The following is a 16,281-nucleotide window of genomic DNA, read 5'->3' on the forward strand; positions in this document are numbered from 1 at the left end:
ACATGCTGGGAGGGAAATGGGGGCAGAGGCCCAGGCTTATGGCTTGGGGGCGTCAATGGGTCTGTGAGAACATGGACGTACAGAGTTCTCTTGGGCTTCTCCTGCAAATGGAGCTAAGATTTCCAACATCCTCCCCATCCTAGGTCAGGGAAACCTTAAGGACTGGCCAGGGCTGAATGTACAAATGTTTGGCTTGAGTACCGACAGCTGGGAGGAGTGGAGCAGGCAAGGTGTTCAGCTTTCCTGCTGGCTATAACTCACCATTTTCAACTCCTTCTACCTGCCCCCCTCCGCCCCAAACACCGTGCCTCTCTCTGCAGTCTGGGCTTGGGATTGCTTCTTCCTACATTGCCAACCTCTTGGAACCAACAAGTTCCTCTGGTTAACAGCCAACAGAGCATCTTCTAATAGTGATGATGTTCTCAAGTTTGAAAAGTTATTATTTATTCCCAGGTATGAAATGCCTTAAGCCCCTGATCATCTCTGCTAGAGAAATGCTCACCACTGAGAAAGGGCTGAAGAGGGGTGGGGTCTCCTGAAGTTGGAGAAGGAGGGGGAAGAGCATGCCAGCTCATAAGACATGCAGACAGGGTGGGGATGGAAACGAGATTCGGACATGGGGAAATGATTGCATAAAGCTACAGGGCAATATTTGAAATGAGGAAATGTGTATGCAGAGCATGGTAACTCCCTGCAAAAGGTCATGCATGGTGATTCATTCGCCAGCTGATTGTTCTCTTAGTCATGATTGGGCACCTACTCTGAACCAGGGCTCAGTGGTAGGGACACATAAATGACTAAGACTCTATTCTTGCCCTCCAGGAATCCACAACCTTATTAAAGAGACCAACAAATGGGCAGTTGCAAACTAAGGGAGAAATCGTGAAGTATTATGGGAGTGAAAAGGAGGGAGGCCCTGGCTCAGTCTGGGTATAGAGTGATGGCAGGTGGTGCAGAGCAGATCTCCTGGAAGATCAGATAACTGAGCTCCTGCTTAAAGTTTGAAGGAGCAGTTGGTGCAGAGGAGGGGGAAGGGCAGTCAGTCTAGCACCGGGGACATATGAGTAAGGGCATGGAGGGAAATTTTGGACAACCACAAGACATTCGGTGTCTTGGAGAACACAGCAAGAGGCAGGAGGGGCATATTAAGGGCCGAGGACATTGGAGATATCCAAGGATGGCTTCTCTGGCCTAAGCCAGCCCCAAGGGGACCAAAGTCCTGAAAGAGTTGGGAGAATTAGCCAGGCCCAGAGGGGAAGTGTTGTTTGATGATTGTAACTCAGAATCAGGGAGAATCCAGCCTTCCAGGCTTAGGTGGTCATGAATTTACATCAAGGGTTGACAAACTATGGCCACCCAGCCAAATCTGGCTCACCATCTGTTTTTGTACATAAAGTTTTATTGGAACACAGTCATGTTTATCCATTTGCATGCTGTCTCAGGCTGCTTTCATGATTTAACCTCAGAGTTGAGTACTTGCAAAAACAGACTAAATGGCCCATGAAGTCTAAAATATTTACTTTGTAAGTATTTATAGTATATTTATATATTTTATAAATATATCAGGGAATTTAAAAAGAGAATTAGACCATACTGTGTATAACCAGTCCTTTATAGAAAATGTTTGCTGACTTCAGGTTTAAAGCAAAAGCTGGCTGGATGGCAGGAGTAGCCTGTCAGCACATGTGCCCCACAGGTGTATGACAAGGTGGTCTCTGCCCAGGCCAGGGTGGTTTAGGCTGGACTTGGGTCAGGTGAGCTGGCTGTGGCAGGTCTGTTGTTGCGGAGTGGAGTTCCAGAAAATTTGGTCCTAATGGCACTTAGATGACACATACTCAGGTAGCTATGTCCTTGTGGGAGAACATCCTTAGCTCTCCTCAGGTGAGGTTTCCTTCTCTGTCAGGAGTTTTCAACATGGTATCTGGGTCTGAAGATAGCAAATATCTGACCCCAGGAATTCTCAGGGGGTGAACACCCAGGGTTGTCATGGGCCCTGGGTGAAGACCCCCATGTGCAGTATGGGTCCTGGCTTCCCAACAGGCTTGGTCTCCAGCCTGACTTCTTGCAATCAGAATTAGTGCTGCAAGGACTCATAGAGTTATCTACTCTGCTTCAACCCTTCTTCTGAAAGTCTTAAATGATCTACGCTTCTAGGCCCAGTACATTCCCTTTAAAGGACCATCAGCCCTTTCATCCGTGTTGACTTCTAGAGCTTGCTATGACCCTAGGCAACCCATTCCACCATTGTGAAACTCTGGAAAAAGATATGCTTCTCTTAGTTTCTTTAAGGCTACCCAGTATCACTCAGGGAGTAACATAGAACCTCTCTCTTTCTCCACGACAGCCCTCGGATTTCTAAAGAAGTAACCATGGCCCCAAGACTCCTCTCCAGGTTAGGTAGCTGCACTTCTTTCTGCTTTCCTTGGTTTCCACCCTTTCTGGACACCCCGCTGGCTGCCAATCTTCTACTCAAGGTATCACACCCCAGACATCCCACAGAAGTCCAGTGGCCTTTTGACGTGAGTCCAGATATCAACAAACTTTCCCTGAAGAGCAACTTCCAGCATCCATGACCTGTGGAGACTGACTCCTTTGGCCTTCAGGTTAAGACTCACATTATGCTCACTTCTGATGAAATGTACCAGCAAGAGGCATGGCTGGGGAAAGTGTTAGGTGCTTCAAAGAATCTGATGATGTTGAGTGTTAAAAAACTCCAGGGGATTAAAAAACAGAATTAGACCACATCTGTGTATAACCAGATCACCTCCACAATATTTATTCCTTGGTGAAAGGGCTTTGCTATGCATGTTGCCTGAGCTAGATGGCAAAGAAATTGATAATCCAGAGGTGGTCTGCTACTCTGCACATCCTAAAAATAACTGGTCCAAAATCAAGGTCTCCCTTTACATTTGGCTGTTGGAACAAGGCCAAATGACCAGGAGGTGCATTGTCTTTTGCCACCAAGAACCTAGTGACCTTCTAGTGGGCACTGGAAAATGATTGGAATGGGGGGATCTGTTGTTCCAAGCTCCCGTACCAGACTTGCTTGCTTCCTTCCCCTAATCCTGTCTTTTAAGAGTCTTCTCTGATAGGGCTGGTGCCAGCTGCCCCTTGACTTCACTGTTAGAATAGACGAAATGCTGAGAGACCAAGCCTGACTCTGGCTTCCAGCAGTCTGGCTTAGAGCTTGGTGTAAAAGGCAGAGCAATGACTAAATCAAGGTAGAACTGGAAATGGGGAGAGTACTTTTTTTAATGTAAACTTTCATTGTGAGATAATTATAGATTCATATACAGAGACGTTTGTACCTCTTATCCATTACCCTAATGGTAGCATCTTGCAAAACTCTAGTACAATATCAAAACCAGGATATCGATAATGATGTAGTCAAGATACGGAACATTTCTATCTATCAGTACAAAGATCCTTCATGTTGCCCTTTTATAACCACATTGCTTTCCTCCTTCCCCATCCCCTCTTTAACTATGGCAAGTACTCATCTGCTCTCCATTTCTACAACTTTGTCATTTTAAGGATGTTATGTAAATGAAATCATACAGTCTGTAACCTTTTGGGATTGTTTCTTTCTTGATCCCTCAATGTAATTTTTAGAGATCCATCCTACTTGTGTGCATCTCTAGTTTGTTCCTCTTTATCACTGAGTAATATTCCATGGTACAGCTGTGCCACAGATTGTTTATCAGTCACACACTGAAGGACATCCAAATTGTTTTCAGTTTTTGGTTATTGTAATTAAGGCTACTATAAACATTCAGAGATAGGTTTTGTGTGAATATAATTTTTAATTTCTCTGGCGTAAGTTCAGAGGAGTGGAACTGCTGGGTTGTATGGTAGTTGGAAGCTGACTTCTTAAAGAAACTATCAGACTCTTTTCTAGAGTGTCTGTACCATTTCTCATTCACAACAGCAATGTATGAGCAATGCAGTTCCTTGGCCTCCTTGTCCGCATTTGCAATTATCACTATTGTTTATTTTAGCCACTCTGATAGATGTGCAGGGATGTCTTATTGCAGTTTGAATTTTCACTTTCCTAGTGGGAGTTGATGTTAACTGAACATGTTTTCATGTGTTTATTTGCCATCTGTCTATTCTCTTTGGTGATATGTCTCTTCATTTCCTTAGCCTATTTTCTAATTTATTTGTTTTTATACTGTTGAGTTCTGAGAGTTTTTTTATATATTCTGAATATAGTCCTTTGTCAAATAAGTGGTTACCAAGTATTTTTTCCTGGTCCATAGACTATTTATTTATTTATTTATTTATTTATTCATTCATTTTGTTGTTATCATTAATCTACAATTACATGAAGAACATTATGTTTACTAGACTACCCCCCTTCACCAAGTACCCCCACAAACCCCATTACAGTCACTGTCCATCAGTGTAGTAAGATCCTGTAGAATCACTACTTGTCTTATCTGTGTTGCACAGCCCTCCCCATGCCCCCCCACATTATACATGCTAATCATAAGGCCCCCTTTCTTTTTCCCCACCCTTATCCCTCCCTTCCCACCCATCCTCCCCAGTCCCTTTCCCTTTGGTAACTGTTAGTCCATTCTTGGGTTCTGTGATTCTGCTGCTGTTTTGTTCCATCAGTTTTTCTTTGTTCTTATACTCCACATATGAGTGAAATCATTTGGTACTTGTCTTTCTCCACCTGGCTTATTTCACTGAGCATAATACCCTCTAACTCCATCCATGTTGTTGCAAATGGTAGGATTTCTTTTCTTCTTATGGCTGAATAATATTCCATTGTGTATATGTACCACCTCTTCTTTATCCATTCATCTACTGATGGACACAGTTTGCTTCCATTTCCTGGCTATTGTAAATAGTGCTGCGATAAACATAGGGGTGCATCTGTCTTTTTCAAACTGGGCTGTTGCATTCTTAGGGTAAATTCCTAGAAGTGAAATTCCTGGGTCAAATGGTATTTCTATTTTGAGCATTTTGAGGAACCTCCATACTGATTTCCACAATGGTTGAACTAATTTACATTCCCACTAGCAGTGTAGGAGGGTTCCCCTTTCTCCACAACCTCGCCAACATTTGTTGTTGTTTGTCTTTTGGATGGTGGCAATCCTTACTGGTGTGAGGTGATATCTCATTGTGGTTTTAATTTTCATTTCTCTGATGACAAGCGATGTGAAGCATCTTTTCATGTGTCTGTTGGCCATCTGAATTTCTTCTTTAGAGAGCTGTCTATTCAGGTCCTCTGCCCATTTTTTAATTGGATTATTTGTTTTATGTTTGTTGAGGTGTGTGAGCTCTTTATACATTTTGGATGTCAACCCTTTATTGGATCTCTCATTTATGAATATATTCTCCCATACTGTAGGATACCTTTTTGTTCTATTGATGGTGTCCTTTGCTGTACAGAAGCTTTTCAGCTTGATATAGTCCCACCTGTTCATTTTTGCTTTTGTTTCCCTTGCCCGGGGAGAATATTCATGAAGAAGTCGCTCATTTTATGTCCAAGAGATTTTTGCCTATATTTTTTTCTAAGAGTTTTATGGTTTCATGACTTACATTCAGGTCTTTGATCCATTTCAAATTTACTTTTGTATATGGGGTTAGACAGTGATCCAGTTTCATTGTCTTACATGTAGCTGTCCAGTTTTGCCAGCACCATCTGTTGAAGAGACTGTCATTTCCCCATTGTACGTCTATGGCTCCTTTTTCATATATTAATTGACCGTATATGTTTGGGTTAATGTCTGGAGTCTCTATTCTGTTCCACTGGTCTATGGCTCTATTCTTGTGCCAGTATGAAACTGTCTTGATTACTGCGGCTTTGTAGTAGAGCTTGAAGTTGGGGAGCTTTTTCTTTATTCTTTATTCTTTATTCTTCTTTCTCAGGATTGCTTTGGCTATTCGGGGTCTTTGGTGTTTTCATATGAATTTTTGAACTATTTGTTCCAGTTCATTGAAGAATGTTGCTGGTAATTTGATAGGGATTGCATCAAATCTGTATATTGCTTTGGGCAGGATGGCCATTTTGACTATATTAATTCTTCCTAGCCAAGAGCATGGGATGAGTTTCTATTTGTTAGTGTCCTCTTTAATTTCTCTTAAGAGTGTCTAATAGTTTTCAGGGTATAGGTCTTTCACTTCCTTGGTTAGGTTTATTCCTAAGTATTTTATTCTTTTTGATGCAATTGTGAAAGGAATTGTTTTCCTGATTTCTCTTTCTATTAGTTCATTGTTAGTGTATAGGAAAGCCACAGATTTCTGTGTGTTAATTTTGTATCCTGCAACTTTGCTGTATTCTGATATCAATTCTAGTCATTTTGGAGTGGAGTCTTTAGGGTTTTTTTATGTACAATATAATGTCATCTGCAAATAGTGGCAGTTTAACTTCTTCTTTACCAATCTGGATTCTTTGTATTTCTTTGTTTTGTCTAATTGCCATGGCTAGGACCTCCACTACTATGTTAAATAACAGTAGGGAGAGTGGGCATCCCTGTCTTGTTCCCAATCTCAGAGGAAAAGCTTTCAGCTTCTCGCTGTTCAGTATGATGTTAGCTGTGGGTTTATCATATATGGCCTTTATTATGTTGAGGTACTTGCCCTCTATACCCATTTTGCTGAGAGTTTTTATCATGAATGGATGTTGAATTTTGTCGAATATTTATTCAGCTTCTATGGAGATGATCATGTGGTTTTTGTCCTTCGTTTTGTTTATGTGGTGGATACTGTTGATGGATTTTCGAATGTTGTACCATCCTTGCATCCCTGGGATGAATCCCACTTGGTCATGGTGTATGATCCTTTTGATATATTTTTGAATTCAGTTTGCTAATATTTTATTGAGTATTTTTGCATCTACGTTCATCAGGGATATTGGTCTGTAATTTTCTTTTTTAGTGGGATCTTTGCCTGGTTTTTATATTAGGGTGATGTTGGCTTCATAGGAGGAGTTTGGGAGTATTCCCTCCTCTGCTATTTTTTGGAAAACCTTAAGGAGAATGGGTATTATATTTTCTCTGTATGTCTGATAAAATTCCAAGGTAAATCCATCTGGCCCAGGGGTTTTGTTCTTGGGTAGTTTTTTGATTACCACTTCAATTTCTTTGCTGGTAATTGGTTTGTTTAGATTTTGTGTTTCTCCCTTGGTCTGTCTTGGAAGGTTGTATTTTTCTAGGAAGTTGTCTCTTTCTTCTAGGTTTTCCAGCTTGTTAGCATATAGGTTTTCATAGTAGTCTGTAATAATTCTTTGTATTTCTGTGGGGTCCGTTGTGATGTTTCCTTTCTCATTTCTGATTCTGTTGATGTGTGTTGACTCTATTTTTCTCTTAATAAGTCTGGCTAGAGGCTTATCTATTTTGTTTATTTTCTCAAAGAACCAGCTCTTGGTTTCATTGATTTTTTTCTAGTGTTTTATTCTTCTCAATTTTATTTATTTCTTCTCTGATCTTTATTATATCCCTCCTTCTGCTAACTTTAGGCCTCATTTGTTCTCCTTTTTCCAATTTTGATAATTGTGATGTTAGACTATTCATTCAGGTTTGTTCTTCCTTCTATAAATATGCCTGGATTGCTATATACTTTCCTCTTATAACTGCTTTCGCTGCGTCCCACAGAAGTTGGGGCTTTGTGTTGTTGTTGTCATTTGTTTCCATATATTGCTAGATCTCCATTTTGATTTGGTCATTGATCCATTGATTATTTAGGAGCGTGTTGTTAAGCCTCCATGTGTTTGTGGGCCTTTTTGCTTTCTTTGTACAATTTATTTCTAGTTTTATACCTTTGTGGTCTGAAAAGTTGGTTGGTAGAATTTCAATCTTTTGGAATTTTCTGAGGCTCTTTTTGTGGCCTAGTATGTGGTCTATTCTGGAGAATGTTCCATGTGCACTTGAGAAGAATGTGTATCCTGTTGCTTTTGGATGTAGAGTTCTATAGATGTCTATTAGGTCCATCTGTTCTAGTGTGTTGTTCAGTGCCTCTGTGTTCTTACTTATTTTCTGTCTGGTGGATCTGTCGTTTGGAGTGAATGGTGTGTTGAAGTCTCCTAAAATAAATGCATTGCAGTCTATTTCCTCCTTTAGTTCTGTCAGTATTTGTTTCACATGTGATGGTGCTCCTATGTTGGGTGTATATATATTTAAAATGGTTATATCCTCTTGTTGGACTGATCCCTTTATCATTATGTAATGTCCTTCTTTATCTCTTGTTACTTTCTTTGTTTTGAAGTCTATTTTGTCTGATACTAGTACTGCAACACCTGCCTTTTTCTCCCTGTTGTTTGCATGAAATATATTTTTCCATCCATTGATTTTTAGTCTATGCACGTCTTTGACTTTGAGGTGAGTCTCTTGTAAGCAGCATATAGATGGGTCTTGTTTTTTTATCCGTTCAATGACTCTATGTCTTTTGATTGGTGCATTCAGTCCATTTACATTTAGGGTGATTATCGACAGGTATGTACTTATTGCCATTGCAGGCTTTAGATTCGTGGTTACCAAAGGTTCAAGGTTAATTTCCTTACTATCTAAGAGTCTAACTTCACTCACTTAGTATGCTGTTACAAACACAATCTAAAGGTTCTTTTCTGTTTCTCCTCCTTATTCTTCCTCCTCCATTCTTTATATATTAAGTATCATATTCTGTGCTTTTGTCTATCCCTTGATTGACTTTGGGGATAGTTAATTTAATTTTGCATTTGCTTAGTAAGTAGCTCTTCCACTTTCTTTACTGTGGTTTTACTACCTCTGGTGACAGCTATTCAACCTTAGGAACACTTCCATCTATAACAGTCCCTCCAAAATAGACTGTAGAGATGGTTTGTGAGAGGTAAATTCTCTCAGCTTTTGCTTTTCTGGAAATTGTTTAATCCCCCCTTCAAATTTAAATGATAATCTTGCCACATAAAGTAATCTTGGTCTCAGGCCCTTTTGCTTCATGGCATTAAATACATCATGCCTCTCCCTTCTGGCCTGTAAGGTTTCTGCTGAGAAGTCTGATGTTAGTCTGATGGGCTTTCCTTTGTATGTGATCTTATTTCTCTCTGGCTGCTTTTAACAGTCTGTCCTTATCCTTGATATTTTCCATTTTAATTACTATGTGTTTTGGTGTTGTCTTCCTTGGGTCCCTTGTGTTGGGAGATCTGTGGATCTCCATGACCTGAGAGACTATCTCCTTCCCCAGATTGGGGAAGTTTTCAGTAACTACCTCCTCAAAGACACTTTCTATCCTTTTCTCTCTCTTCTTCTTCTTCTTCTGGTAGCCCTATAATGCAAATATTGTCCCATTTGGATTGGTCACACAGTTCTCTCAATATTCTTTCATTCTTAGAGATCCTTTTTTCTCTCTGTGTCTCAGCTTCTTTGTATTCCTCTTCTCTAGATTCTATTTTATTTATCATCTCCTCCACTGTATCCAACCTGCTTTTAATACCCTCCATCATGCTCTTCAACGATTGGATATCCAACCTGAATTCATTCCTGAGTTCTTGGATGTCTTTCCGTACCTCCATTAGAATGTTGATGATTTTTGTTTTGAACTCCCTTTCAGGAAGAGTCATGAGGTCCATATCATTTAAATCTTTCTTGGGAGTTGTATTAATAATTTTACTCTGGATCAGTTTTCTTTGGCGTTTCATATTTGTGTATGGCGCCCTCTAGTGTCCAGAAGCTCTATTCTGGAACTGCTCAGTCCCTGAAGCAATGTCTGGGGGTCGCAGGGGAGCGGTATTGGTGCCTGGGGGGAGGAAAGAGCTGTTCCCCACCTCCTGGCTCCTGTGCCTGTCCACTGCCTGAACCAGTGGGCCGGGCACACAGGTATATGCTTTTGTCCCAGAGCAGCTGGATATGGATCCCTGCTTTCCACAAGCGGCCGGAATCCCAGTCTCCCCAGGAACTCTGCCTGTATTAACTTTCCAACCCGGTAGTCATGCGAGTCTCATGAAAGCACCATGAAATGTAGGTTTGTGCTCCCAGCGCAGATCTCCGGAGCTAGGTATTCAGCAGTCCCAAGCCTTCCACTTCCTCCCTGCTCCGTTTCTCTTCCTCCGGCCGGTGAGCTGGGGTGGGGGAGAGGTTCGGGTCCCATGGAGCCACAGCTCTGGTACGTTACCCCGTTCGCTGAGGTCTGCTCTTTTCTCCAGGTGGGTGCAGTCTGGTGCTGTCCTCTTCCCTGTTGCTCTCTCAGGATTAGTTGCACCAATTAAATTTTCTAATTGTATCCAGTTTTAGGAGGAAGCCTCTGTCTCTCCTCTCACACTGCCATCTTTAATCCTCTTCATAGCTTGTTTTTACATCACGGATTTTCACAGAGCAAATTTTTAATTTTGATGAAACCTAATTGATCAAATTTTCCTTTTGTGGACTATGCTTTTTGGTGTCAAGTTTAAGAACTCATCTAGCCTTAGATCCCCAAGATTTTCCCCTATTTTTTTCCCCCCAAAACTTTTATAGTTTTATATTTTACATTCACATCCACAATCCATTTTGAGTTAATTTTTGTATAACATGTGAGACTTTGGTCAAGGTTCATTTTTTTTTTGTCTGTGGATTTCCAATTGCTCCAGCACCATTGAATTGCTTTTGTACTTCTGTCAAAAGTCAATTGAGCATATTTCTTGGGTTCTATTTCTGGGTTCTTCATCCTGTTCCATTGATCTCTGTGCCTCTCCTTCTGCCATGAAGTACTCAGTGAATGCTGTCCTTCAGTTTCCAGTCATGGGACATTCCAGTCACCCCACATATTTGTAGTTCAGATGCTGGCTTCTCTGCTGGCTTTGGGCTTTGGCATCATATACTCTTTTATGCATGGAAGGAAATTTTCAGCTGCAAACACAGAAAAATTTTTGAGTGTTCACATCTTCTCTTATGGGAGACCTTTCCCTGGAGAATGTAAACTCCCCATCCCTGGGAATATTCCATCAGGGGCTAAAAGTCCTGGATTGAGAAGGAGGAGGCACTAGACTACTTCTGAGGTCTTCCTTATTCTCAGATGGTGAAACTGTGAGTTCCCACACTCTTTTTTGGATGAGCTCCCAGGGGAGAGAGGCCATATGTAATTTCTCATTTGTTTGGCCCAGGTCCTTATGGTGGACTTTGCACACAGAATGCTGTTTGTGTCACTCACAGATGACTGAGTGGCTGAATGAATGTCTGAGTAGTACAGGGTCTGGGTGGCATCTGTTCAAACCAGCTTGACTTGAGCACATGGTGGGAGGGTGAGCAGAGTTGGCCAATACCCAGATTTTGCAAGCTGGGGTAAGAGTCCTGACATCAACTTGTCTCCTCGCTGGCAGCTCTGTGTACCGTATAATGCTATGGCTTGGTTACTGCCAGCAAGGAAGGGCTGGCTTCAAACTACAGCACAGCAAATATCCTTCAAGAATGTGTCAGCATTTACCTTGCCACTTTATCCTTGGCTCAGGGCAGTTGGTCTCTCCTAAACCAATTACAGCATAAGGGCTAGATACCCAGGGATCAGATTTAAAGATTTAGAAGCCCATTAGGTAGGGAAGAGAATCAGGTGGTAGAAAGAGCTGGTTCAGCACTTTTCTTCTCCCAAGCTATGCACAGACATCCACTAATGAAATAAACCCATTAGGAAAAGAACTCTCATAGGGAATTCCTTTTGAGAGCATGGATGTCCTCTGGAAGAAAGGAAGCTCTATGACTAGCAGAAGGATGCAGTGATCTCTACGGTAAAATATTTCTTCACAATAGTTTCTTCAAAAGAAATAGAGAACTTACTATGTTCCAGGCACTTTCATACAGGTTATATATGTTATGTCATTTAAGTTAACTCAGTTTAAGCCTCATGGCCAATGGGTGAGTTAATCATTGTTATCTCATTTTTTCAGATGAAGATAGGCTTAAAGAGGTTAAGAAACTTCAGTTTCTTAGAGATTTGCTTTAGTAGTATCAGGCTTAGGAAGATGACATTAGGAAACAACTGAGTATTTTTAAGATTTACCTGTATTTACCACTTTCTTTGGTTATTATTCCTTATGGCATCTCAGACCTTCTATCTGTGATCACTATTCTTCTGAAGTAAGCATGTCCTTTAATAAACATATCAGTTAGGGCCAATCAGGAAAGAGAAACCACACAGTATTTTGTGCAGAGAAAGTTTCACGTAAAGAATTATTAACTATCATGAGGACTGGAATAACAAGGAATTGGCCAGTAAGCTGCAAAGAGAACTTTAAAGAGTATAGGAAAGCAGATAAGGGCAGCCGGCAGTCCTAGAGCTGAGCTAGGACACCCATAAGAAGTCTGAGATCCAGGCCTTGTTAGATCCAGAGAAGTTGCTTTGGTGCTACACTGGTGGAACTGGCTGGAGATCTGTCCCGAAGGTTGCCAAGGAAAGCTGTTCACCAGCAGTTGTCTCTCCAGAGTCATTCGTGTTGACATCATCTGAGGGACTTCCTGGGGGATGCTGCTGGCTGTAGGGTGCTGCTGACCGCCATGCTATGGAGGAGCCAGGTGCTGGAGAAGCTGGAAGATTGAGAACTGGAACCAGGAAGGAAAACATCTCTGTCCTACAATATATCTCCAGTGCCCTCTATTGACAAAGTTTAACATGATACCTCCTGGCAAAGGAAAAATACTTAAAGAGCCTCCACTTGAGCAGAGCAGGAGGGCAAATTTGGAGCTGAGAGGTCTTTGATAAATTAATAAATGGCACAGTAGGATCTTCTGATGATACCTGTCTCAGTTTTTGTCTGAAAATTTCACCCTCATTAATGGGCATTTTTGCAATGTGTATAATATATATTTTTTTCACCACCTGAAGTTATCATTCCATTGTGTTTTGGTTTTCATTAAGTCACCTGTCATTTTTATTGTTTTTCATTTGTCTTTTTTTTTTTCCTGGTTATTTTAGAGGTTCTTTGTTGGCCTGTGGCGTTTTGCAGATTCATGGCAATATGTCTAGGAGTGGCTTTTGTTTTAATTATTCTGCTTTATTTAATTGCTGAATCTGAAGATTAACGTCTTCTTAGTCTTGAAAGAGTCTCAGTCATCAGTTCTTCAAATAATTCTTCTCCCCTGTCTCTCCTTTCCACTGGAAACTTTTATTAGACGTAAGTTACACCTTCTCACTTCAGCCTCCATGTCTCTTAATCTCTCTTTCATATATTCAAAATATTTTTTCTTACTGCTATATTGCATTTAGGATTTGCCTTAGAGTTGACGAAATCTCTCCATAGATGTATCTAATAACTTTACACCTATTTATTGACTTTTGATTTCAATTATTATATTTTTTTGTTTGTAGATGGTGTCTTTGATTCCTTTTCAAATCTGTCTGGTCATGTTTCTACCTCCCCTACTCTTACTTTGAGTCTTCCTTTCATTGTTAAACATATCAACTGTATTTTATATTTTGTGTCTGTTAATTCTTACATCTGAAGTCTTCATGGGTGTGATGAGGCTGGTGCTGTTCCTGAGGGCTTTTACTTATGGTGTCATTTTTCCTTGTGTGTTACGATTTTTTGAGTTTAACTATACATTCCTTGGAACTTTAGTTATAGGAATTTTTTGAGGTCAGGGTTGAAGATGAGTCTTTCCAAAAAGGATTTGCTTTTCTCTGATGGGCTCCTGGGGACACTATTAAAATAAACATGGACATTCTTTTTTTTTTTTTTTTTTCCTGGATAATTATTTTTTATTGAAGGGTAGTTGACACACAGTATTACATTAGTTTCAGGTGTACAACACAGTGATTCAACATTTATATACATGATAATTCTAGGTACCAGCTATCACCATACCAAGTTGTTACAATATTTTGACTATATTCCTTATGCTATACATTACACCCCGGTTAATTATTTATTTTACAATTGGAAGTGTGTTTATATATATATATATATTTGTGTGTGTGTGTGTGTGTGAGGGCATCTCTCATATTTATTGATCAAATGGTTGTTAACAACAATAAAATTCTGTATAGGGGGGTCAATGCTCAATGCACAATCATTAATCCACCCCAAGCCTAATTTTTGTCAGTCTCCAATCTTCTGATGCATAACGAACAAGTTCTTACATGGCGTACAAATTCTTACATAGTGAATAAGTTACATGGTGAACATTACAAGGGCAGTCATCACAGAAGCTTTCAGTTTTGTTCATGCATTATGAACTATAAACAGTCAGTTCAAATATGAATATTCATTTGATTTTTATACTTGATTTATATGTGGATACCACATTTCTCTCTTTATTATTATTATTTTTAATAAAATGCTGAAGTGGTAGGTAGATACGAGATAAAGGTAGAAAACATAGTTTAGTGTTGTAAGAGAGCAAATGTAGATGATCAGGTGTGTGCCTGTAGACTATGTGTTAATCCAAGCTAGACCAGGGCAATAAAACATCCACGTATGCAGAAGATTTCTCTCAGAACAGGGGGGGGTGAGGTTCTAAGCCTCAGCTCTGTTGATCCCCAATTTCTGACCTGATGACTCCCCTGTGACTGTGCCTGTCTTAGGTTGTTCCTCCCTTGAGGAATCTTACCTGTCTCTGGCTAAGCAATTATCTTCCGGGGCCATACAGGGAAATGTTAAGTTGGTAAGTGAGAGAGAAGCCTTATTGTTTGAAAAGGTTAGCTTTTTACTTCTTTGCATATTTATGTCCTGTGGCTTCTATGCCCAGCATTTGTCTTGAGGTGTCTTTACCACTTGGAAGGATTATGATACTCGGTAAATTCGACATGGGGCACGAATTCTATTTAAGGGTTGTAATTAGGTAGGAAGAAGAAAAGCTATAGAAGTAGCAGGCGGAAGAAAACCTGGGAAGATTAATTATTTCTTTGACATATTTTCTTGTAGAGTAACTTCAGCATGGATAGGTTTTAAACTACTAATTTAATTGTGCACACACATTAACATAATAGGAGTACAGTTATGTAACCAAAGCATATCTGTAATTACCAGCCATCTCCAGTGAAACCAAGAAAACCAGTTAGGCACCTTAGGCATTTGTGAAAACTTATCTATGATATGGTGGATATTGTCCAACTGAACTTGAACAGTCTGAGAGAAATCAGACAAATCAAAACAACCCCTTCCTGGGGACTGTTCACATCCCATATGTTCTTTTAACAGTAAATAGTCTGTGGTTGTAAGACTTTGGAGCGCTACAATTTGCACTTCTCCTAATTCTTGGTTGAGTTCCAACAGTATAGATCCAGTCAAGTTTGTTGTTTTACTGTATGCACAGGCCAGCTTAGATATCTCCTTCATTCCCATGGCAAGTCCAGGAACTGGTGGGATGAGTGCATCTACAGCTGTAGCAGTGCGTGGATCTTTGTTGGGGTTTTTTGATGATCATCTTCTGGCATGAGTCTTCCAGAGAGTGCTGATGTTGGAAGTTCTTTTTCATATCGTATCTTAGTTCATTTTCTGGGTAGCCAAATTAGGCTTTGATCCTCTGTATAAACACAAACAGACCCTTTGCCTACACTTTTATATGCCCTTTATACCCTTGTGTAGAACTCACTGGAGGTTACCACACAGGAACTGCCCTTTTTTGTTTTGTTTTGTTTTGTTTTTGGTATCACTAATCTACACTTACGTGACGAATATTATGTTTACTAGGCTCTCCCCTATACCAGGTCTCCCCTATAGACCTCTTTACAGTCACTGTCCATCAGCATAGCAAAATGTTGTAGAATCACTACTTGCCTTCTCTGTGTTGTACAGCCCTCCCTTTTCTCCTACCCCCCATGCATGCTAATCTTAATACCCCCTACTTCTCCCCCCCCTTATCCCTCCCTACCCATCCATCCTCCCCAGTCCCTTTCCCTTTGGTACCTGTTAGTCCATTCTTGAGTTCTGTGATTCTGCTGCTGTTTTGTTCCTTCAGTTTTTCCTTTGTTCTTATATTCCACAGATAAGTGAAATCATTTGGTATTTCTCTTTCTCCGCTTGGCTTGTTTCACTGAGCATAATACTCTCCAGCTCCATCCATGTTGCTGCAAATGGTTGGATTTGCCCTTTTCTTATGGCTGAGTAGTATTCCATTGTGTATATGTACCACATCTTCTTTATCCATTCATCTATCGATGGACATTTAGGTTGCTTCCAATTCTTGGCTATTGAAAATAGTGCTGTGATAAACATAGGGGTGCACTGATCTTTCTCATACTCGATTGCTGCATTCTTAGGGTAAATTCCTAGGAGTGCAATTCCTGGGTCAAATGGTAAGTCTGTTTTTGAGCATTTTGATGTACCTCCATACTGCTTTCCACAATGGTTGAACTAACTTACATTCCCACCAGCAGTGTAGGAGGGTTCCC

Source organism: Manis pentadactyla, chromosome 9, assembly GCF_030020395.1.
Source record: "Manis pentadactyla isolate mManPen7 chromosome 9, mManPen7.hap1, whole genome shotgun sequence".
In the NCBI taxonomy this organism is placed as follows: Eukaryota; Metazoa; Chordata; class Mammalia; order Pholidota; family Manidae; genus Manis; species Manis pentadactyla.